The sequence below is a fragment of the Phyllobates terribilis genome, unplaced genomic scaffold (genome assembly GCF_046119375.1).
Source record: "Phyllobates terribilis strain yellow unplaced genomic scaffold, ASM4611937v1 Scaffold_3__8_contigs__length_932513732, whole genome shotgun sequence".
NCBI classification, from domain to species: domain Eukaryota; kingdom Metazoa; phylum Chordata; class Amphibia; order Anura; family Dendrobatidae; genus Phyllobates; species Phyllobates terribilis.
In genome coordinates, this window is record NW_027362763.1 from 907,391,027 (window position 1) to 907,416,222 (window position 25,196).

The 25,196-nt window shown below is 43.8% G+C and overlaps 1 protein-coding gene across 16 annotated transcripts in view; it reads right to left on the reverse strand.

Moving 5' to 3' along the window:
- LOC141257787 (uncharacterized) overlaps positions 1–25,196 on the reverse strand; it is a 1,010,546-nt gene that overhangs the window by 583,952 nt on the left and 401,398 nt on the right. Inside the window, exon 1 of one of the 16 annotated variants that reach the window (XM_073672772.1) lies at positions 19,824–19,962. The exons of the other annotated variants lie outside the window; for them this stretch is intronic. The gene's annotated coding sequence lies outside the window, so the exon portion shown is untranslated. Of the gene's footprint in view, positions 1–19,823; positions 19,963–25,196 lie in introns of those variants that run through there. 16 annotated transcript variants of the gene reach the window in all.

Genomic DNA, 25,196 nt, shown 5'->3' on the forward strand with positions numbered 1-25,196 from the left:
TCTGGCAGATGACTGGCAGGTAACAGGCAGGAATCAGGCAGGTGACTGGCAGTTAACTGGCAACGGGACCTGAGGGCTGAAGCAGAGTGAAGGCTTTGCAGCAACATTGCTCGGGCACCTCCATTTTGGAGGAAGTGCCTTATATATGGGAGGTCCTCCGGCAATTGGCCGGGAACTCTTTAGGACGGCGCGCGCGGTCCCTTTAAGAGAGGGGGAGCGCGCGCGCGCGCCCTAAGCACACTGCCGGGGAAGGAGCGCGTGCCGGAAGCAGCGGGGAGAGAAGCGCTGGAGGACGCCGCGCCAGGAGCGGGGAGGTGAGAGGGACGGCGTCTCTGCCTAGTACGAGGCAGAGACGCCGATGCTACTGTACCCCCCCCCCCTTTAGTCCCCCTCTTTTTTTGGCCAGAAAGAAATTTTTCAAGAAGCGGGGCGTTGATGTTCTCCCTGGGTTCCCAAGTTCTCTCCTCAGGACCAAACCCCTTTCAATCTACCAGAAAAAAGGTCTTTCTTCTTACCCTCTTGGAGGCCAGAATACTCTCTACCTCAAAGACGTCATCAGCGGAAACCGGAGCAGGAGGGGCACCTGGATTATTGGAAAAAGAGTTAAAGACAACAGGTTTGAGGAGAGATACGTGGAAAGAGTTGGGAATCCGTAGGGTGGCCGGGAGTTTTAATTTGTAGGCCACAGGGTTAATTTGCCTGAGGACTTCGAAGGGACCGATGAATCGAGGGCCCAACTTGAAGGAGGGTACTTTGAGCCGCACATGTTTGGACGAGAGCCAAACCTTGTCTCCCGGATGGAATTGAGGCGGATCCAGACGTCTCTTATCAGCATATCTCTTCATCCGCTCAGAGGACAGAAGAAGAACGGACCTGGTACTCTCCCAAATAGTAGAAAATTCGCTGACAAGAGACTCCGCAGCAGGGTTGTCCACAGAAACGGAGACAGGAAGTGGAATCCGGGGATGTTGGCCACCGACTATAAAGAACGGGGATTTGGAAGAGGATTCGCTCTCATGGTTATTGTAAGAGAACTCGGCCCATGGTAGGAGATCCACCCAGTCCGAAAGGTGTGCATTAACGAAGTGCCGGAGGTAACTGGTCAGGATCTGATTGATCCGCTCCACTTGACCATTGGACTGTGGGTGGTAAGCGGAGGAGAAGTCCAGGGTGATGTCTAGCAGCTTACATGTGGCTCTCCAGAAGCGTGAGGTGAACTGAACCCCACGATCCGACACGATGTGGAGGGGCAGGCCATGGAGACGGAAGATGTGGCGGATAAAGTCTTTAGCCAGCTCAGGTGCAGTGGGAGACCAGGCAGGGGAATGAAGTGGGCCATCTTAGAAAAGCGGTCAGCGACAACCCAAATGACTGTACAACCAGCAGAAATAGGAAGATCGGTGATAAAGTCCATAGCAATGTGCTGCCAAGGAGCAGCAGGTACGGGAAGGGGCAGGAGATGGCCGGCTGGTAGATGTCTGGGAACTTTGTTACGGGCACAGGATGAGCAGGTCGCGACGAAGTCTACCACGTCCTTACGCAGGGTAGGCCACCAGTAATGCCGGGTAATGAGTTGGAAGGTCTTCTTTTGGCCAGCATGGCCAGCTAGCTTAGAAGAATGTCCCCAGCGAAGAACCCTCTCCCGATCTGGTACAGCTACAAACGTCTTACCGGGTGGGAGACGAGTCAGATCCAAGGGGGCCACTTTCATCACCTTGGAGGAGTCGATGATGTGCGTAGGCTCCTCCTCTTGATCGGAGGACAGGAAGGACCGGGACAAGGCATCAGATTTGACGTTCTTGTCCGCCGGACGGAAATGAAGAATGAAGTCGAAGCGGGCAAAAAACAACGACCACCGGGCCTGGCGAGGATTGAGTCTCTGGGCATTTTGGAGATATGCCAGGTTTTTGTGATCCGTGTAGATAATTACCGGGTAGAGAGTCCCTTCAAGCAGATAGCGCCACTCCCCCAGTGCCAATTTGATGGCTAACAATTCACGGTCTCCTATGGAGTAGTTGTGTTCAGACGAGGAAAAGATTTTGGAGAAGAAGCCGCAGGTTACCATTCTCCCGGTAGAAGATTTTTGGGTGAGTACTGCTCCGGCTCCGGAGGAGGAGGCATCAACCTCCAGGTAGATTTGTTTATTACAGTCCGGATGGTGCAGGACGGGAGCAGAGGCGAAGGCTTTCTTTAAGGAAAGGAAGGCCTCCTCGGCTTCAGGCGACCATGTCCTGGGATTAGCCCCCTTACGGGTAAGTGCAGATATGGGCGCAGTCCGAGACGAGAAGTGTGGGATGAAAAGACGATAGTAATTAGCGAAGCCCAGGAATCGCTGTATCGCCTTCAAACCTTCAGGACGAGGCCATTTTAGAACGGAAGAGAGCTTCTCGGGATCCATTTGCAGACCTGTCTGGGAGATGACATAGCCCAAGAACGGTAGGGAGGTCTGGTCGAAGAGGCACTTCTCGTATTTGGCATAGAGGTGGTTCTGCCGAAGCCTAAGCAGGACCTGACGAACATCCCTTCGGTGTGTGGGGAGATCCGGAGAGAAGACCAAGATATCGTCCAGGTATACCACTACGCAGGAGTACAGGAGGTCGCGGAAGATGTCGTTGACTAGTTCTTGAAAGACAGCGGGAGCATTACAGAGACCGAAGGGCATCACAAGGTACTCATAGTGACCATCCCGGGTATTGAATGCCGCCTTCCACTCGTCTCCTTGACGGATACGGACCAGGTTATATGCTCCTCGTAGATCCAGCTTGGAGAAGATCCTGGCACCCTTGAGACGGTCAAACAATTCGGAGATGAGCAGCAGGGGGTATTTGTTTTTTACTGTGATGAGATTGAGTCCTCTGTAGTCAATACAGGGACGTAGCGAGCCGTCTTTCTTTTTGACAAAGAAGAATCCGGCTCCAGCCGGGGAGATAGATTTTCGGATAAATCCCCTAGCCAGATTCTCTTCAATGTACTCAGATATGGCCCGGGTCTCGGCTGCAGACAACGGGTAGATACGCCCACGGGGAGGAGTGGTGCCAGGTACCAGGTCGATCGGGCAGTCATATGGCCTATGGGGTGGCAACGTCTCTGCTTCCTTCTTACCGAAGACGTCCGCATAGGGCCAGTAAGGAGCCGGGAGACCTGGTAAATTAGCTGGAGTTGGCGGAGGGCGAGCTGGGCGGACCGGAACCAGGCAGGTCCTATGGCAGTCTGGACCCCATCGGAGTACTTCACCGGATCGCCAGTTCAATACGGGTTCGTGTGTCTGGAGCCAAGGTAGACCTAGCAACAGGGAGTGAGAAAGTCCGGACAGCACATGGAATGAGATTTCCTCAGAGTGCAGCATTCCCACCTGCAGGGTTATGGGTTCAGTGACGAGCAGGATGGTCTCCGAGAGAAGTCTTCCATCCACGGAGGCGACTGATAATGGTTCAGCCAGGGACTTGGTGGGAATACGGTATCTCTCAACCAGAGACTGGGAGATGAGGTTACCAGCAGCTCCAGAATCCAGGTGGGCGAGTTCAAAGTGACGTTTTCTCCCCAAGCAATAGAGACCGGTAAAGTCAGAGACGGAGAGGGCTTACTTTTGTCTAGGACGACCTCTCTGAGCGGTCCTAGACACTGGCGTTTCCCGGCTTCTCCGGGCAGGAACGGATGAAGTGCTCCATACTGCCACAATAGAAACAGCTTCCCTCGGCTCGGCGAGATTCTTGGCGAGATCTGACCATCTTGGTCTGGTCGATCTGCATAGGTTCAGGCGAGAGCGCCTGCGGAGTGACTGGTTGAGAGGCAGGTCTCAGGGAAGTAGGAGCAGAGCAAGAAAAGTCTTTCTCCCAGGTAGTCTCTTTGGCATGTTCTTGGAACCGGATGCCAATCCGGGTAGCTAGTGACACCAGGTCATCCAGAGTGGTAGGAATGTCCCGACCAGCTAATTCGTCCTTAATCCGACCGGAAAGACCCTCCCAGAAGACGGACACCAGAGCCTCATTTTCCCAGGCAAGCTCAGAAGTGAGGGTGCGGAACCGTATGGCATATTGGCCCACGGTGAGACTTCCTTGGCGGAGACGTAGCAGAGAGGAGGCAGAAGAGGTTTTCCGTCCAGGTTCATCGAAGACTTTACGGAAAGCAGCGAGGAAAGACGGCAGGTCGGACACCAGGGGATCCCCTCTCTCCCACAGGGGATTTAGCCATGCCAGTGCCTCCCCAGTGAGATGGGACATGATGAAGGCCACCTTGGCCCGTTCGGAGATGAACTGGTATGCCAATAGCTCAAAGTGCAGGGTGCACTGGTTTATGAAACCCCGAGCTAAAGTAGGTTCGCCGGCAAAGCGTGGAGGTGCCAGAAGCCGAGGTCCATAGTCGGGTACCATGAAGGGACTGGATTGCGGTACCGCAGGAATGGGCACGGCTGGACCAGAGGTAGACATAGACGAGTCACACAATGCGCCTAGACGAGAGTTAACGGACCGTAGGTAGGACAGTACCACCTCCTGCTGAGTTTTCTGACGTAAGACTTCCTGGTGCAGATCGGAGATCTGGGGGCCACCGGGTTCCATGGCCCGAGCAAACTGTAACGGGTCTGAGAGGTGGAACCTCTGTGCAACTATACAAGGGGGCAGTCCTTGTAAGGAAGCGGGTGGCTCCCAGGGAAGACGGGCAGGTAGTCACGGCAAGTGACAGGGACAGTCTCTGGGTAGAGGGGCAGGTAGTCACGGCAAGTGACAAGGACAGTCTCTGGGTAGAAGGGCAGCGGGCTGGTGGCTGGTGAGCGCTCCCAGGTGAGCGGGCGAGAGTCTCTGGACAGGCAGGTGGTCACGGCAAGTGACGGCAGAACCTCCAGGTAGACTAGCAGGCAAGTAACAGGTGAGCGCTCCCAGGTGAGCGGGCAGGCTGGTCCATAGACAGACTGACAGGTGTCGGAGAGCAGACCGTCGGACCGCAGGCTTGCAAGCTGGTAAGCGGATATCAGGCAGGTATCAAGCAGGAATCTGGCAGATGACTGGCAGGTAACAGGCAGGAATCAGGCAGGTGACTGGCAGGTAACTGGCAACGGGACCTGAGGGCTGAAGCAGAGTGAAGGCTTTGCAACAACATTTCTCGGGCACCTTCATTTTGGAGGAGGTGCCTTATATATGGGAGGTCCTCCGGCAATTGGCCGGGGACTCTTTAGGACGGCGCGCGCGGTCCCTGTAAGAGAGGGGGAGCGCGCGCGCGCGCCCTAAGCACACTGCCGGAGAAGGAGCGCGTGCCGGAAGCAGCGGGGAGAGAAGTGCTGGAGGACACCGCGCCAGGAGCGGGGAGGTGAGAGGGACGGCGTCTCTGCCTAGTGCGGGGCAGAGACGCCGATGCTACAAAGAGAGTTTCCCAGGCAGGAGTTCCAAGGTGTCAGAAGCAGAGAAGCTAAGTACCGGCCATAGTGGCAAACTAGTTCCCGCTCAACCGCGAGTTGAAAATAGGACTCTCTCTAACTGGACAGTAGTATCGTGCTGGGTTGTGGTGAAGGAAACAGTACTAGTTGTCGCAGAAACAAGTAAATTTGGAAGTTAAGAGACTGTGTGCTAAAACTGTTCCATGTTGTAAAGGAAACATTCCTAAAGTTATGCACCCACTATCTATTATATATAGTCACCACCAAGTTACTGCTAAGTTAAAGACTATTTTTGAGTGGTGATCTCCCTCATTGAACTGTTCAACATCCGATCCTGGCCCCCGTAGACCAAGTCCACACACCAAACCAAGACCCCATCCTTTATGTAACGTGCTGAGATGAGAACCTCGCCCACAGCTACTGCCCCGCACCACGTTACATGTGACCCTAGCTTAAGTATTTACAAAACAGTATCCCGTGATATGGGAATTCTTGTGACCAACTTAAAACCAGCATCTACACAATCAGCATCACAATATATGAATCTAAGAAAGCAGAGCAAATATTTATGCATTTAGAACCAATTTTGTTTTCTTATATATAGGGGTTTATTCACTAAAATGGGCTATTCATTACTGGTTTGCCCCTTATTGATTGCTTATTTCCCACTCCTCTGCTCTAAACCCTTTGCCTCCTTATGTAAACAATGTCAAGTGACTGCTGCAGACAATCAGTGGCCTCTGCTGCCGCCTTAAATATTCAATCACAGCAAAAGTATAGTGTTTCTTCCACATTAATAAGGGTTCATACAATAGTAGACAACCCCTTTAAATCAAATAAGCTACAATACATGGTTGATTCACTGCTAAAATTCAAGAAGGGCCAGGGTGCCTTTATTGGTAAATATAATAATACAGGTTATGGGCATTAGATTCTGTGATGGGACATTGATCCAAGGAGCTAGTCTGATTGCTGTATGTGGACCTGGAATTTTTTTTCCCCCTAATATGGAGCTATTAGTGTCTGCCTCATAGAGTTTCTGCTTTCCTCTGGATCAACATGTTGGGTTATAGGTAGAACTCGATGGACTGACCTGCAATATAAGAGACTAGCATCCTCTGACAGGTGACAATTCAGCAGCTATCAGCTGTACAGTATAGCTGACAACTTGCTGCATCAGCCATGATCAATGTTGGCATCGACCATGGCCGTTTAACCCCTTAAATACTGCTTTCAATAGTGACTACAGCATCTAGATGGTTAACAGAGTGTGGGGGCTCCCTCTTTAATGTCATCTGCACTCTGAGATCTTGATGGTGTGGTCCTAAAGTTTGCCATGACAATTCATAAACAAATAATGGCATTAAAATCTTTAAGCTATAGTGGCCTGTTCAGAAGTTAGAAACATTTAGGCAGTAAAAATATTTTTTTTCATTCCTGTCATGTCACTTTGCATTAATTCCTGAAAAGCATCTGAACAGTTAATAAACTACATGAAAGCCATTTTGAATATGTTGAGGGGTGCTGTTTTTAAAATGGTATAGGACTCCCAAAGTCATTTCAAAATTGAATAGATCCCTAAAAAAATAAGCTTTGTGTATTTCCTTGAAAAAAATGAAAAATTACTGATACATTTTTAAACCTTCTAAAATGTTAACAAAATAAAACAACATTTTACAAGTGGCGCTTTTCTAAAGCAGACATGAGGGAAATTTTATTTATTATTGTTTTATGTGGTATGACTAGCTGGATTAAAGGGATAATCATTCAAAGTTTAAAAATTGCTAATTTTTGGACATTTTTGTCACATTTCTGATATTTTTAAAAATAAACATAAAACATATCAACTTAAATTTACCACCATGATAAAGAATAATGTTTCACGAAAAAACAATGTTGAAGCATTCCAGAGTTATTGCTACATAAAGTGACATGTCAGATTTAAAAAATTTGGCTTGGTCATTAACCCTTTCACCCCGAAGCCTGTTTTCACCTTCCTGACCAGGCCAATTTTTTTTCATTCTGACCAGTGCTACTTTATGAGGTAATAACTCTGGAACGCTTCAATAGATCCCACTGATTCCGAGACTGTTTTTCCGTGACATATTGTACTTCATGATAGTGGTAAAATTTATTAGATATGACTTACGTTTATTTGTGAAAAAATCGGAATTTTGGCGAAAATTTTGAAAATGTAATTTTTATGCCCTTAAATCAGAGTCATGTCACACAAAATAGTTAATAAATAAAATTTTCCACATATCTAATTTACATCAGCACAATTTTGGAAACCTAATATTTTTTTTGTTAGAAGTTATAAGGGTTTAAAGTTGAACTGACTTTTGAAGGGGGTTACATTTGAAGCGACTTTGAGGGGTCTATATGACAGAAAATACCCAAAAGTGACACCATTCTAAAAACTGCTCCCCTCAAGGTGCTCAAAACCACATTCAAGAAGTTTATTAACCCTTCAGGTGCTTCACATGAATTAATGGAATGTATAAGAAAAAAATAAACATTTAACTTTTTTTCACAAAATTTTTAGTTTAGACCCAATTTATTTTACTTTCACAAGGGTAATAGGAGAAAATGGATCCCAAAATTTGTTGTGCAAGTTTTCCTGAGCACACCCATACCCAATATGTGGAAGAAAACCACTGTTTGGGCGCACGGCAGGACTCAGAAGGAAACGAGTGCCATTTGACTTTTTGAATGTAAAATTTGCTGGCATAATTAGCGGACGCCATGTCGCATTTAGTGAGCCACTGATGTTCCTAAACAGAGGAAACCCCCCCACAAGTGACACCATTTTGGAAACTAGATCCTCTGAGAACTTATATAGATGTGTAGTGAGCACATAGAATCCCCAGATGCTTAACAGAAATTTATAACGTTGAGCCATGAAAATAAAAAAAAATCTAATTTTTCCCGCCAGAATGTTTTTTAGCCTCAAATTTTGCATTTTCACAAGGTTAACAGGAGAAAATGGACCATAAAATTTGTTGTGCAATTTTTCCTGAGTACGCAGGTACCCCATATGTGGTTGAAAACTACTTTTGAGGCATAGTGCATAGCTCAGAAGGGAAGAAGTGCCATATTGGAGTTCAGATTTTGCTGGACTGGTTTGAGGCTGCCATGTCTCATTGGTAGATTAGCCAAACCCTCCATAAGTGACCCCATTTTACAAACTACACATCTCAATTAATACATCTAGGGGATCATATTGACACCACAGGTGTGTCAAAGCATTTTATACCATTGGGCAGTGGAAAAAAATAATTAAATTTTTACCACCAAAATTTTGTGTTAGCCCCAGATTTTACATTCTCACACTGGGAAATGGATAAAAATAGCACCAAAATTTGTCCCACAATTTCTGGTGAATGTAGAAATAGCCTATATGTGGCTGTGCTTAGCCATACGGCGAGACTCAGGAGGGACGGAGCACTTTTTGCCTCCTGGAGTGCAGATTTTCCTAGAATAGTTTGCGGACTCCATATACAGAGCCCCTACATGCTAGAAGAGCAGAGGGGGTCTCTGCAAAGCAGAGAAAAGGATGGTCACACTTGTTCATATGTAAAAAACAATTCTTTATTGAAAAATAGCACATCATGTAAATACACATACGAAACATGTCCTGAAAACAGAGTGCTAAGACTAAAAAATGTGAATTAAAAAGACCATGATCACAAAAATAGTAAAATCATGTGACGCAACAGCCACAAATGGTAAGCCTACATAGCGCGGATAACTATGGGGAAAAATGGAAATATCTGTATTTAATCAACAATATTAGTATCCTATTGGTGCCAATAGTATAGCCACATGATTGAATAACTCAAGAATAGAAAATATTACATCCCCATAATACATATAAGTCCACATATGACATCCAGGATACCCAACATGCTGAATATTAACACTCCCAAGATACATATATATTAATATAGATGGTGTATGTCCAATTATTTGGGAAAGATATACCTGGATCGTCACTAGGCCACCAAATGAACCGCTGTTGGCGTCACCCCGACGCACGTTTCAGTGGAGAACCTTCTTCAAGGGGTGATCATACCTACTAGCAACCCACTATGCTAGAAGAGCAGAATCTCCCCTTAAGTGACCCCATTTTGGAAATTATACCCCTTTGTGAATTTATCTACAGGTGTAGTTGCGATTTTGACTCCATGGGTGTTTTCCAGAAACAAGCAGCAGTGGATGTTGCTAAGTGAAGATTGCAAACTGACATTGTAGTGACCAAAATGTTGTAGTGACCAGTACGTTGTAGTGACCAGTATGTTATGCCCATCTCGTGGTTCTGGAGACATGCACCCGTAAATTAGGTGGGCTCTCATCGCTACAGGAATGCCAAACATGTGGATGCTAACTGCGGTTTAGGCACACTGTGGAGCTCAGAAGGGATTGGATTTGGGAGCACAGAAGTCACTGAATTTCTTTAGGAGGGCAGAGGAGCCATTTCATTTTTGAGGAGCCTTTGTGCTACCAGTAACATGGAAGCCCCCTATTTTTCCGTTAACAGAAGATGGACCTGAGTGGGAACTTGCTTTTTTTGTGAATGAAGTTGAAGCTTTTATTGGGAACACTTTACATAACATTTGGGATCACATTCATCCTGCGCTCTACGCTGAGCACTTATATCAGGGTTTTCATCTGAGAGACAAGATGCCATTTTCAGTGATACCATTTTTATTTACATTCGTCTTTTTGATCATGACTTATTCCACTTTTTGCTCGGCGGTATGATGATAAAGCATAGTTTTTTGCATTATTTTTTTAACGTGTTCACTGAAGGGGTTAACTAGAAGGACAGGTTTATAGGTTGGGTTGTTCCGGCCCAGCGATACCAAATACGTGTATTTTTTTGTTTAGTTTTTCTTACACAGATAAATGTATTTATTGGATCAATATATATATATATATATATATATATATATATATATATATTTGTTCTTTATTTTGTGATTTTTTTTTTTAAATATTTTAATAATTTTTATTAAAAAAAATTCTGTTTCACATTGTCCCACTATGGGACATCAACTTTCCCTGCCTTGATCGCTGATCTAATACTCTGCAGTGCATCTGCACTGCAGAACATCAGATCAGTGTCTGACAGGCAGGAAGGAGGCATCTCAGCTCGTGCTCTCTGAGCAGGTGCTGAGCAGCTACCTTCCTGAAACACCCTGACGGACCCCGCGGCCATCTTGGGACCGGGGGTCACCATGGAAACCATCAGCACAATCGCACATCGCATTGTGCTGATGGAAGCACAGAGGGAGTTCACTCCCTCTGTGATGCCCTGCGATGTCGCTGTCACTATTGACAGCAGCATCACAGGGGTTAAAACAACTGCGATCAGTGCTAGCACCGATCATGGGCGTTGCTGCGGGGTGTCAGCTCTCACATAGAGCTGACACCCGCACTTGATGGTGACGGCGTATACATATGGCGCTTTGGGGGGGAAGTAGCTCCCGCAGCACTGAATATACAGTACAGACCAAAAGTTTGGACACAACTTCTCATTTAAAGATTTTTATGTATTTTCATGACTATGAAAATTGTACATTCACACTGAAGGCATCAAAACTATGAATTAACACATGTGGAATTATATACTTAACAAAAAAGTGTGAAACAACTGAAAATATGTCTTATGTTCTAGGTTCTTCAAAGTAGCCACCTTTTGCTTTGATGACTGCTTTGCACACTCTTGGCATTCTCTTGATGAGCTTCAAGAGGCAGTCACCGGAAATGGTCTTCCAACAATCTTGAAGGAGTTCCCAGAGATGCTTAGCACTTGTTGGCCCTTTTGCCTTCACTCTGCGGTCCAGCTCACCCCCAACCATCTCGATTGGGCTCAGGTCTGGTGACTGTGGAGGCCAGGTCATCTGGCGTAGCACCCCATCACTCTCCTTCTTGGTTAAATAGCCCTTACACAGCCTGGAGGTGTGTTTGGGGTCATTGTCCTGTTGAAAAATAAATGATGGTCCAACTAAACGCAAACCGGATGGAATAGCATGCCGCTGCAAGATGCTGTGGTAGCCATGCTGGTTCAGTATGTCTTCAATTTTGAATAAATCCCCAACAGTGTCACCAGCAAAGCACCCCCACACAATCACTCCTCCTCCTCCATGCTTCACGGTGGGAACCAAGCATGTAGAGTTCATCCGTTCACCTTTTCTGCGTCGCACAAAGACACAGTGGTTGGAACCAAAGATCTCAAATTTGGACTCATCAGACCAAAGCACAGATTTCCACTGGTCTAATGTCCATTCCTTGTGTTCTTTAGCCCAAACAAGTCTCTTCTGCTTGTTACCTGTCCTTAGCAGTGGTTTCCTAGCAAGCTATTTTACCATGAAGGCCTGCTGCACAAAGTCTCCTCTTAACAGTTGTTGAAGAGATGAGTCTGCTGCTAGAACTCTGTGTGGCATTGACCTGTACTCTAATCTGATCTTCTGTTAACCTGCGATTTATGAAGCTGGTGACTCGGATAAACTTATCCTCAGAAGCAGAGGTGACTCTTGGTCTTCCTTTCCTGTGGCGGTCCTCATGTGAGCCAGTTTCTTTGTAGCGCTTGATGGTTTTTGCAACTGCACTTGGAGACACTTTCAAAGTTTTCCCAATTTTTCGGACTAACTGACCTTCATTTCTTAAAGTAATGATGGCCACTTGTTTTTCTTATCTGCTTTTTTCTTGCCATAATACAAATTCTAACAGTCTATTCAGTAGGACTATCAGCTCTGTATCCACCAGACTTCTGCACAACACAACTGATGGTCCCAACCCCATTTATAAGGCAAGAAATCCCACTTATTAAACCTGACAGGGCACACCTGTGAAGTGAAAACCATTTCCGGTGACTACCTCTTGAAGCTCATCAAGAGAATGCCAAGAATATGCAAAGCAGTCATCAAAGCAAAAGGTGGCTGCTTTGAAGAACCTAGAATATAAGACATATTTTCAGTTGTTTCACACTGTTTTGTTAAGTATATAATTCCATATGTGTTAATTCATAGTTTTGATGCCTTCAGTGTGAATGTACAATTTTCATAGTCATGAAAATACAGAAAAATCTTTAAATGAGAAGGTTTGTCCAAACTTTTGGTCTGTACTGTATATGTCGCATGTCAGGCAGGAGTTAAAGGGGTTTTCCCATGAACAAAGTTCATTTTAATCAATATTTTAATCAATAGATCTTTGAATAATAATAAGTTCCACAATTGAATGCGTTTAAAAAAAATGTCCCTGTGCTCAGATGATCTTATAAATTTGCCCCTACTATTTACTGTCAAATGTCTTTCCCTGACCATGTAGGAACATGGTCTGATCATACCACATCTCCTGGGCAGGGGAGGAAGCAAAAGAGTATACAGAAATTACAACAGGGGATTATAGCTGCTTCTTTCTTTGAGGTAAAACATTGCTTAAAAACAGGCAGGGAAATGTTTTACCTCAAAAAAGAATCAGCTGTGATGCCATGCTGTCCTGTCTCTTTTACATTCTTCCCTGCCCAGGAGCTGTGGCATGATCAGACCATGTTCGTGTACGGTAAGACACAACCATTACACAGTACACATCAGGGTTACATTTAAAAGATTTTCTCAGCACAGGAACATGTTTTTTAAACACATCCAATTGTGGAAGTTATTAATATTCCAAGATCTATTGATTAAAATGTACTTTGTTCATGGGAAAACCCCACCTTCAACCTTAAAACTATGAACCTAAGAAGTCGCTAGTATGGAGCCACAGCTTTGTCCATGTAAACAAACATGGAATTTTGTTGATTGTCAGAGGTTCACCCCATACCAATTTTTAATTCCAGGTAGCCTCTTTAACCTGTATACTGTTTGCAGTGCATTGCACAATGCCAAATTGGACTCATCCATCAAACAATCATTTGCATATTATTGTGTTTTTGTTTTTCAAAACTTCGGCTTATATACAAAAGTAAGGCAGGGTGGTTTGTGTAATGTGTCATTTACTGTAAGCCAGTTGTGATGCTATTCAAGCAAAGGTACAAAAATACCATGGTTTATTTATAGCGGATTGTTTATTTGGTAACCCGGATCAGATCTCTAGTAATTAAAGCAACATTAGCTCTTCTTATTGATATAGAAATCATTTGTATTATTTTCAGTCTCGCCATATGGTTTGCATCAAGGGATTGACTTGTGGTTAGTGGTAATATACAAAAGTCACAGAGCTTACACAGATCTGAACAAGCCCTTCAGACAGCCTTAATACAGAGGGCACTTTTATCCTACTCAGCAAAAAGAAGCTGTCCCTCACATGTTATCTGTCTGGCAGCCATGGCCGAGATCTAAAGTTCTACATTTCACTAGGCTGTTCAAGCCTCTCATCACCGTCTTTTGGAATCTTTGTAAAGATTGTAAACTGTTTGTAAAAATTATCTCGATTCACTTTACAGGAGAGGTTGCTGGGTGCAACAATCAAAGGATTTTTTTTTAAAATTACAAACAGATCTAAGTATAATTTTTTTTACCATATGAAATATTTTAATAAATGCTTTTAAAGAAGCTACTGGACAACCTCTTATCAATAGGTCCAGGGAGGTGAAAAAAATGTGTGTGTGTGTATGTACACTACCGTTCAAAAGTTTGGGGTCATTTAGAAATTTCATTATTTTTGAAAGAAAAGCACATTTTTTTCAATGAAGCTAACATTAAATGAATCAGAAATAAACTCTATTCATTGTTAATGTGGTAAATGACTATTCTAGCTGCAAACATCTTGTTTTTATTGCAATATCTACATAGGTGTATAGAGGCCCATTTCCAACAACCACCACTCCAGTGTTTTAATGGTACAATGTGTTTGCTAACTGTGTAAGAAGGCTAATGGATGTTTAGAAAATCCTAGAAAACCCTTCTACAAGTATGTTATCCCAGCTGAAAATGGTTTGGCAGATTTGAGAAGCTATAAAATTGACCTTCCTTTGAGCTAGTTGAGAATCTGGAGCATTACATTTGTTTGTTCTATGAAACTCTCAAAATGGCCAGAAAAAGAGAACTTTCATGTGAAACTCGACAGTCTATTCTTGTTCTTAGAAATAAAGGCTATTCCATGTGAGAAATTGCCAAAGAAACTAAAGATTTCCTACAACGGTATGTACTACTCCCTTCGGAGGAGAGCACAAACAGGCTCTAACCAGAGTAGAAAGAGAAGTGGGAGGCCCCGCTGCACAACTGAACAACAAGGCAAGTACATTAGAGTCTCTAGTTTGAGAAATCGACGCCTCAGAGCTCCTCAACTGGCAGCTTCAATAAACAGTACGCGCAAAACGCCAGTGTCAACTTCTACAGTGAAGAGGCGACTCCGGGAGGCTAGCCTTCAGGGCAAAGTGGCAAAGAAAAAGCCATATCTGAGACTGGCTAATAAAAGGAAAAGATTAATATGGGCAAAAAAACACAGATATTGGACAGAGGAAGATTGGAAAAATGTTTTATGGACAGACGAATCAAAGTTTGGATCACACAGAAGAACATTTGTGAGATGCAGAACAACTGAAAAGATGCTGGAAGAGTGCCTGACGCCATCTGTCAAGCATGGTGGAGGTAATGTGATGGTCTGGGGTTGCTTTGGTGCTGGTAAAGTGGGAGATTTGTACAAGGTAAATGGGATTTTGAATAAGGAAGGCTATCACTCCATTTTGCAATGCCATGCCATACCCTGTGGACAGCGCTTGATTGGAGCCAACTTCATCCTACAACAGGACAATGACCCAAAGCACACCTCCAAATGATGAATGAACTATTTAGGGAAGAAGCAGGCAGCTGGTATTCTATCTGTAATGGAGTGGCCAGCGCAGTCACCAGATCTCAACCCCATTGAGCTGTTGTGGGAGCAACTTGACCGTATGGTACGCAAAAAGTGCCCATCGAGCCAATTCAACTTGTGGGAGGGGCTTTAGGAAGCATGGGGTGAAATTTCTCAAGATTACCTCAGCAAATTAACAGCTAGAATGCCAAAGGTCTGCAATACTGTAATTGCTGCAAAGGGAGCATTCTTTGACGAAAGCAAAGTTTGAAGGAGAAAATTATTCTTTCGAATAAAAATCATTATTTCTAACTTTGTCAATGTCTGGACTATATTTTCTATTCATTTTGCAACTCATTTGATAAATAAAAGTATGAGTTTTCATAGAAAACACAAAATTGTCTGGGTGACCCCAAACTTTTGAATGGTAGTGTATATATGTGGCACCCCAGGGGTCTGGTTTCCCACAGTAATAGCAATATTACGTCTGTGAGCAGGTGGGAGGTTTCCTGGTCAGACATCCTATGCATGCCACACCTCCTGCCCAGTCCTGGGAGGGGAAGAACTTCCCCTATATAAAGCTGGGGCTGAGGCAGGGTTAGAGTAGAGAAAGAGCAGAGAACACAGACAGAGACACAGTCTGGTCTGGAGTGGAGCAGCTTTAGGAAAAAGAAAGATCAGGAGCTCAGTGGGAGCAGTGCTAAAAAGAGATCAGGGGCTGGAAGCTGTAGAGCTCGCCCTGATTGAAGAGTTCTTACCGGACCCGGAGTCCGAGGCTGTGGGGACTAATCCTTACCCCGCAGCAGAAACCGCCCGGCAGGGGATTTCAGGTCCTCTGGCCAAGAAACCCGAAGGCACGGTCACACGCAAGGGACCAGCACCGCGACGTGGAGCGGAAGCTACCAAAAGGCCCCGAGTCACCGGCCATACGGGTGAGCACCACACGGTACACTCAGGGACGTGGGCTACTTTTACCAGCCTCTAGCAAGGTAGCCAGAAGAGTACGATTAGTTGGGGAGGCCTACAACTCCGCCTGGCCAGGGGAGATCCCATCTGCTCGCGGACTGACCAGGCCCCGATCGCTAGCCAGTACTCCGGGAGGGTCTACCTTTGCCACCAGTAAAGACCCTGAACTACACCGCACTGTCTCCGAGTGTTTCATCATCCACGTCCGCTGCCCTGAGGCCATACCCCTCCCGTTGGGGGTTATACCATCCCCGCTGCACAACCGTATCACCGGCCTCAGCGGTCTGCCCTGCAGCGGCGGTCTCATGACCGCATTCAACGGGTGGTGTAGTCGAACATTCTAACATCTACTGCTAAATACTGCCGCTCAGTTTGACTCCCTGGGCACGGACCGGGTCACCGCCACGAAACTACTACCCCTCTCAGATCCGGCTCCGGGTAGGCCCCCGCATGCGCAACGCTACTCAGCACAGGCCCAGGGGCGCGTCATATATATATATATATATATATACATATATATTTTACATATATCATATTTATTTATATCAAAATTGATGCTTACCACTGCTTACATTTGCTCTTCTTACATTTTACAGTTGAATCAGTAACCTAAAGGCCTTAGACCATGATCATCTTCACATGTAGAGTAAATATTGCATTTCTTTCTCTGCGTTATTTTGTGCAAAAAATCTGCTATGCTTAAGTCTACGTTTCCAGGATGAGCTTTAGGTGAGTATTTGACGCTGCATATTTTTGCTGCGTCAAAAACGCAGCGTCTTTGGGCAGAGTCTATGGGGAGATTCTGGAAGTTCTGCTGTCAGGAATTATGTCTAAAGTGATATATCCAGACCAAAAGGGCTTTATGGCCAACAAATCCACAGCAATTAATTTGCGCCACCTCTTTTTGAACATGCAGCTCCCAGCAGATAACATTGGGCATAGACAGGTGCTGTCATTGGATGCAGCAAAGGCATTCGATAGCATAGAGTGGAACTTCCTCTGGGAGGTGTTGAAAATAATGGGGTTCAGACCCACGTTTATATCATGGGTACAGTTGCTATACTCCTCCCCTACAGCTAAAATCAAAGCAAACGGTGAGCTGTCTCAAAGCTTCAGATTATATAGAGGCACAAGACAGGGGTGCCCTCTGTCCCTATTATTGTTTGCCATTGCAATAGAACCTTTAGCGGCAGTAGTGAGGAATTCTTCTGAACTTAGAGGATTTCAATATGGGAACATGGAAGAGAAGATTGCATTGTATGCGGATGACCTTCTGCTATTTCTGGGAGACTATGGTAGATCCCTGAATAGGGTAATGGATATACTTAAACAGTTTGGGTGGTTGCCAGGTCTGACTATTAACTGTGATAAATCTGTACTATTCCTCTCAGATGGCCCGGTAGACCGTTCAGACATTCAGCATACCCAGATAGAGGTGGTTTCCCAGTTCAAGTACTTGGGGTTGGTAATATCGTCCCCTCTTAGAGATTATGAAAAACAGAATCTACTGCCTCTTCTAGACAAAATTAAGTGCAAAATAACGGCATGGTGTAAACTCCATCTCTCTGTGGTGGGCAGGTTAAATCTTATTAAGATGGTGTTAATGCCTCAGATTTTATATATTCTACATAATGCTCCCATTTGGCTCCCACTATCTAGATTCCATAAAATAAACTCTCTTTTCAGAGATTTGATCTGGCGTAAAGGGCAATCCAGAATAAGATTAGAAACTTTGCAAAGACCAAAAGACGACAGTGGCCTGGCACGGCCAAATGCATGGTTATATTTCCTGGCGGCTCAATGCCAACATATAAAGGGATGGAAAGAAAATTACATTGGCAGTTCGGTCTGCAAAATTATTCAAAACACTGTGGGACAGGGGAATTGGATGTTTCGCCCCCCACAGGTCGCCCCAGCAGTTCGCCCCCAGCAGTTCGCCCCCAGCAATTCGCCCCGGGTACATTTTTCCCCCGCACATTTCGTTCCCAGCATTTGGCCCCCAGGATGTTTTGCCCCCGCACATATTGCCCCCAGTTCGCTCCGGTCCGGGGGCGAAATGTGCAGGGGCGAAATGTGCGGGGGGGAAATCTTCCTCGGGGTGAAATGATAGGGGCGAAATGTACCTGGGGGCGAACTGATGGGGGTGAACTGCTGGGGGCGAAACTTCCTATAACCGTGAGACAGGGGCCCTTTGTGGATAGCTTGGAGGCAGGGAGGTTTGGGGGTTTCTCAGTATACCCTACATTGGACTTAATTTTCAAGGTTTGGTGTAAAGTCAAACCAATAAGAGAGGTCATACACTTATCAATGTACACACCTATTTGGAATAATGACTTACTTTCAGAATTTGCCAAATTAACTGAGTTCGGGAACTGGAAGAATATGGGTATACAGTACGTTCACCAGGTGATCAGCAATGAGGGGCTTAAATCCTTTGACTATCTGCAAAAAGAGTTCCATCTACCTGATAGTTGCTTTTACCAATACTGTCAACTCAAACATGCCTATAGATCCCAATGTAAAGTGAAAGATGTTAAAACTCAGAGAGATGTGGTATTGGACATTATTTGCTCAGATGGAGCCACGAAGGGGGTAATATCCAGTGTCTACAATGACCTTCTCTTTGTCTTCCTTAAGAACTTCCCTCTGTTGGTAAAACGGAAATGGCAGACGAATATTGGTGTTATCACAGATGATGGGTGGGCTTCGGTGCTGGAATACATACCCAATCTTTCGCTTGGTGAGCCCAATCGACTCTCGCAGCTCTATGTCATTCACAGAGTGTACAGATCACCTAAAATGATGTTTAAAATAGGTCTTAGAACTGATTCTGGATGCCTGAGGTGCGCCCAACAGGAAGCAGGGATATTGCACATGTTATGGTCATGCCCACGTTTACACACATATTGGGGAGCAATTTTGGGCTATATAGAGTCAGCCTATGGGTGCGTGGTGACTAGTAACCCTCTGACCTGCATACTGGGATATGTAGACGAGCTGAGTACTGTTGAAACTGGGAAACTTGCCATAGCGCAATTACTTTACATGGCTAGAAAGCTGATTGCTAAAAACTGGGTTTCTGCAACTCCCCCAAAAGGCAGAGAGTTTATTAAACAAGTTGAGTCCCTTATATCATAGGAAAAAGGGGTATACCTCAAAAGGGATAGAAGTAAATATTTTGATAAACTATGGGGTCCCTGGCTTGGAGACAACCAGTTATCAGCCTCGATAGGGTCTTTTTAGATGTGTACCAGTTGTTATGAAATCACTACACATTGTGTTAACAAATGCCAAACGGCTCTGTGCCTTTCGACTTGGCTGGTCTTGATCGGCCTGATTTATTCTGTTTTGTGTGGACATATACCTATGATATGGTATTCTGAATAACATATGTTGGGGGGGGGGTTGAGAGTATGGGGGAGGGGGTTAAACACATTGGTTGAGAATGTTATTTGTATATGTGTAACTGTTATAAAATGAATAAAAATTTACTTGATTAAAAAAAAGGCAGCGTCTTATAGTTCCAGCAAAGTGGATGGGATTTATAGAAATCTCATGCCCTCTTTGCTTCTTTTTAACACAGCGTAAACTGACATGTTAAAAAAACGCACACAAAAACGCAATGAAGTAACGCAAGTAACCTAATTTAAATAATAAATGGTGTGGAAATTCAGCAATATCAAAAACTCACCAAAAGCTCATCGTGGGAATGTAGCCTAACTGTCCAAGTAAAGTAAATGTGATTTCATGAAAACTCATCCCCACTGTGTGTCTAAAGAGGCTATTGAGCTGTACGTTTTTTTTTGGTAGTATTTTTTTCTCTATAGGCTTTTATGGAGTGCCTGAAAAAAATGTATGTAAAAAAAAAACAGCATGTAAATAATAAAATAAACACAGCTGCATTTTTATGTGCAAAATCAAAAACATTGCTTCAAATCTGCAGCAAAACTGCATCAAATGAAAAGAATGCAACCAAAATGCAATCATAACAGAATATTTTTATTGTATATTATGGTGCCGATACCTCCAAAAAACATGCAGGTAAAAAGAAGCAGCATTTATGTTACGTGTAAACACAGCCTTAAGCAACGTTCACACTTTCAGTATTTGGTCAGTATTTTATATCAGTATTTGGAAGCCAAAATCAGGAGTGGAACAATCAGAGGAAAAGTATAATAGAAACACGTCACCACTTCTGTATTTATCACCCACTCCTGGTTTTGGCTTACAAATACTGATGTAAAATACTGACCAAATACTGAATGTGTAAATGTGGTCTGAGAAAAAAAAAATCACAGCATGCAGTATTCTCTTCCAAGTGCCAAATCAGACTCACCCATTCATTTAAATGGGTGAACAAAAAAAAAACCGGAACCCATACGAATCATCTGTGTAGCATCCGATTTTTATGGATACATTGTACATAATCAAGCACAGTTAATAATGGCATTTTACAATGTTGATGAATAAAAACAGATGCCACAAAGATGTCACAGAGACGTAAAAAAATGAATAGACAAATGCATCCCCCATATATGCCAATATGGGTGCAAAATAGTACAAGTTTTCTAGATGAATCTGTCGATTTTTCAGACACTTGTTTGTCCGTCTCCTAAATCAGTGAGAGTTCACAAGGGTTTTAATAATTTCCCTTCAACCATACATTTTCCTTGGTTTGATTTTTTGATTGTTGTTGATTTGAAAACTGCATTATTTTTTAATCTGTAGGGAACTGCTGGCTTCCTGCACAAAACACATTTACAATTGTCTTGAATGTCATCTCTTTTTCCTGCAGTAAATCAGTTTTCAGATTTTAATCAGCGTAATATAATTTGAAAAAAAATGGTTAGATTGATTTTGGTCTAGATATCCTCATACATTCCCACGATGAGCTTTTGGTGTGTTTCTGACTCTGTGTATTTTTGCAGCATCAAAAATGCAGCACTCTACAATTCCAGCAAAGTGGATAGGATTTACAGAAATCTCATGCCCACTGTGCTTTTTATTTTACGCAGCGTAAGCTGACCTGCGGTGCATGTTTTCTGTGCGGATTTTCCCCATAGACTTGCATTAGATGTGGAAAATCCTCAGGAAAGAATGCACATGCGTTTTAGTGTGTTTCCGTTGCAGAAGCGCATCAGAAACGTATGTGATCCACATCTAATTATATCAATTAAGTTTTCTTAAAAGCCATATTCCAGAAAGTATCAAAAACAAAATGGCTTTATTTAAAGCATGACTCCAAGAAGACAAAAAACGCAACGTAAAAAACACGTGGTAAAAAAATGCACACAAAAACGGAATGAAAAACCTCAAGTGGCCTAATTTAAATAACAGGTATAGAAATGGTGCAGAAATTCTGCAACATCAAAAATGCACCAGAAGCTCATCATGGGAATGTAGAGTTAGAATCTGCTGCTCAGGGACTGATATGTATCTTCACTTTCTTTATGTCAGGTCTCCCACCATGGGTTGCAATTGACTTACAGTTGTGGTCAAAAGTTTACATACTCCGGCAGAATTTTTCCTTTCTTGGCCTTGTTTCAGAGAATATGAATGATAACAAAAAAACATTTTCTCTATTCATGGTTATTGGTTGGCTGAAGCCATTTATTGTCAATCTACTGTGTTTTCTCTTTTTAATCTTAATGACAACCAAAAACATCCAAATGACGCTGATCAAAAGTTCACATACCCTGGTGATTTTGACCTGATAACATGCACAGAATTTGACACAAATGTGTTTGAATGGCTAACGGTAACATCCTCACCTGTGACCTGTTTGCTTGTAATCAGTGTGTGTGCATAAAAGCTGAGTGAGTTTCTGGGATCCAGACAGACTCTTGCATCTTTCATCCAGCCACTGACATTTCTGGATTGTGAGTCATTGGGAAAGCAAAAGAATTATCAACAGATCTACGGGAAAAGGTAGTTGAACTGTATAACACAGGAAAGGGATACAAAAAGATATACAAGGTATTGATAATGCCAGTCAGCAGCGTACAAACTGTGATTAACAAATGGAAAATCAGGGGCTCTGTAAAAACCAAACCACAGTCAGGTAGACCAACAGAAATTTGGGCCACAACTGCGAGGAAAATTGTTCGGGATGCAAAGAAAAACCCACAAATAACATCAGCTGAAATTCAGGACTCTCTGAAAACTAGCGGTGTGGCTGTTTCAAGACACACAATAAGGAGGCACATGAATAAAAATGGGCTGCATGGTCGAATCACCAGAAGAAAGCCATTACTGCGCAAATGCCACAAAGTATCTCGCCTACAATATGCCAAACAGCACAGAGACAAGCCTCAAAACTTCTGGAACAAGGTAATTTGGAGTGATGAGACCAAAATTGAACTTTTTGGCCACAACCATAAACATTACATTTGGAGAGAGGTCAACAAGGCCTATGATGAAATGAACACCATTCCTACAGTTAAGCACGGAGGTGGATCGTGATGTTTTGGGGATGTGTGCGCTACAAAGGGACAGGAAACTTGGTAAAAGTTGAAGGAAGGATGAATGCAGCACGTTATCAGCAAATACTGGAGGCAAATTTGCACTCATCAGCCCGGAAGCTGCGCATGGGACGTACTTGGATTTTCCAACATGACAACAATCCAAAACAAAGGCCAAGTCGACCTTTCATTGGCTACAGCAGAACAAAGTGAAGGTTCTATAGTGGCCATCTCAGTCTCCTGACCTCAATATCATTGAGCCACTCTGGGGAGATCTCAAGAGCGCAGTTCATGCTAGACAGTCCAGGAATTTACAGGAACTGGAGGCTTTTTGCCAAGAAGAATGGGCAGCTTTACCATCTGAGAAAATAAAGAACCTCATCCACAACTACCACAAAAGACTTCAAGTTGTCATTGATGTTAGAGGGGGCAATACACAGTATTCAGAACTGGAGTATGTGAACTTTTGATCAAGGTCATTTGGATGTTTTTGGTTGTCATTAAGATTTAAAAAGAGAAAACACATTAGTTTGACAATAAATGGCTTCACCCAACCAATAACCATGAGTGGATAAAAAGTTTTTTTGTTATCATTAATATTCTCTGAAATAAGGCCAAGAAAGGAAAAATTCTGCTGGGGTGTGTAAACTTTTGAGAACAACTGTAGATAAAACAGAAGTTTACATTTTGCATATCATCATAGGGTATTAAAATTCATCAAGAATCAAAAATGCATTCAAAGATTAACAGGGAACCAAACTGAATCAATTGCTTTTTATGGTTTACCATCAATCATTAACAAGTATAAGAATATAGGGCCCGTCATATACATTTTATTTTAAGTCACTTTTCATTTGTGATATTTTTTGCTCCAAATTCATCAAAACTCATTATTTTCTGCAACGTCCAAAATTGTCTTTTTTTGATCTTTAAGTAGTTTTGTGACTTTTTAGCAGAAAAAAACTGTACATTTTGCAAAATGTCACAAACACCCCAAAAGTCTGGGGGTGGGGTGGCGGTTTGGAGTAGAATTATGCAAAATAGTACAACTTTTAAAAGAAAGTTTCATTTCATAAATCTGTTTACGGCAACCATGTGCCGCCCGTTTACCGCATCAAGATCACACATACCTGTGCTTGGGAATCAGCGGTACAGTTAGCGCTGTTCTCAAGTACCGGGTGCTGAATGCTGCCCTCATCATTGTCCCCTGCTTGCGCTGTGATCAGCGCGAGCAAGGGACTATGTTAAGAGTAGTATTCTGCTCCTGCTGTGTCCTGGTGTAAAAATAAGAATTAAATAATAAAATCCTTTTACTCATCTGTCCGAAGGTGTCCCCTGAAATCCATGTGACCGCTCACGCCGAGGAGCCGGGGAGAATGACTCGCTGCAGTGAGCGGTGTCCTGTCACTCACTGAGCTCAGCACAGAGCAGGGACCCAGTCGCTGCAGCGACTCATTCTCCCCGACTCCTCGGCATGAGCGGTCAGATGGATTACAGCAGGGGACACCTTCGGACAGGTGAATATAAGGATATTTTTATTTTATTTTTACAACAGGACATAGCAGGAGCAGAATACTACTGTCAACATTGTCCCTTGCTTGTGTTGGTCACAGTGCAAGCAGGTGACAATGATGGGGTCACCATTCAGCACCCGGCATTTGTAAACAGAGCTAACTGTAGCGCTGATTCCCAGGCGCCCGTACGTGTCACACGGAGGACACATGGCTGTCATCCATGTGTCATCAGTGTGCACATGTGTGCGACGTTTTGCGGCCCATGCTGGGAGAAAAAACCGACATGTTAGTGTGTTTTGCCCATGAACACACGGTCCGTGGAAACACACTGACATGTGCACATGTGTGTCAGTGTCCTCAGTATGTATGGAAACGGACACTGATGTGTGAAAGAGCCCTTAAACATCTGGAAAAAACACATGGACATAAAAAATCAGAAAACGAGCTAAATCCCAAAAGTCAACTTGAAATAAGGCGCAAATTGTGTATTGCATTTGCTGCAAATCAAAAAGTCACTAATTGAGAGGCATTCAGGCCTAGAAAGTGGTAGAAATACAATGATGAATGGGGTCCATAAGGCACCATACATCAAAGCTTTTTCTCCAGAATTCTGTTGTAAAAAGCTTTGAAAAATCCCGTTTTTGCAAAACTCAGAGTTGCACAAAAATATTGTGACTTTTGACGTTATCATGTTAGCTTCTCCCAGCTCCACCAAAATGGGCGGAGTGGGGATGGCCGGGGACGATGATGAGCTGTGACATTCCCTATGCCAGAAATCTTACTCCAGTCAGGGACACGAGTAGAATTTGTGGTGAGACTCTCACAACTCGTCATATTCTTATGCCTCCTAATGAATCAGGAATGTCTGACTCCTACACTCCCCCTTGTATAGACTGGTGGGAAAACCACTTGTCTTGATGAATCTGGGTCATAGTGTCTATGCAATTATGATAAAAATTGTGACATCCTCTGTCTCATTTTGTATTAGGCTGGATATACACATCATATATTGCAGCATTTTTGTTGGTGTTTTTATCAGTTTTTTTAATGTAAAAAATGAAGTGAAGAGATGATACTTTTTAAGTTTGT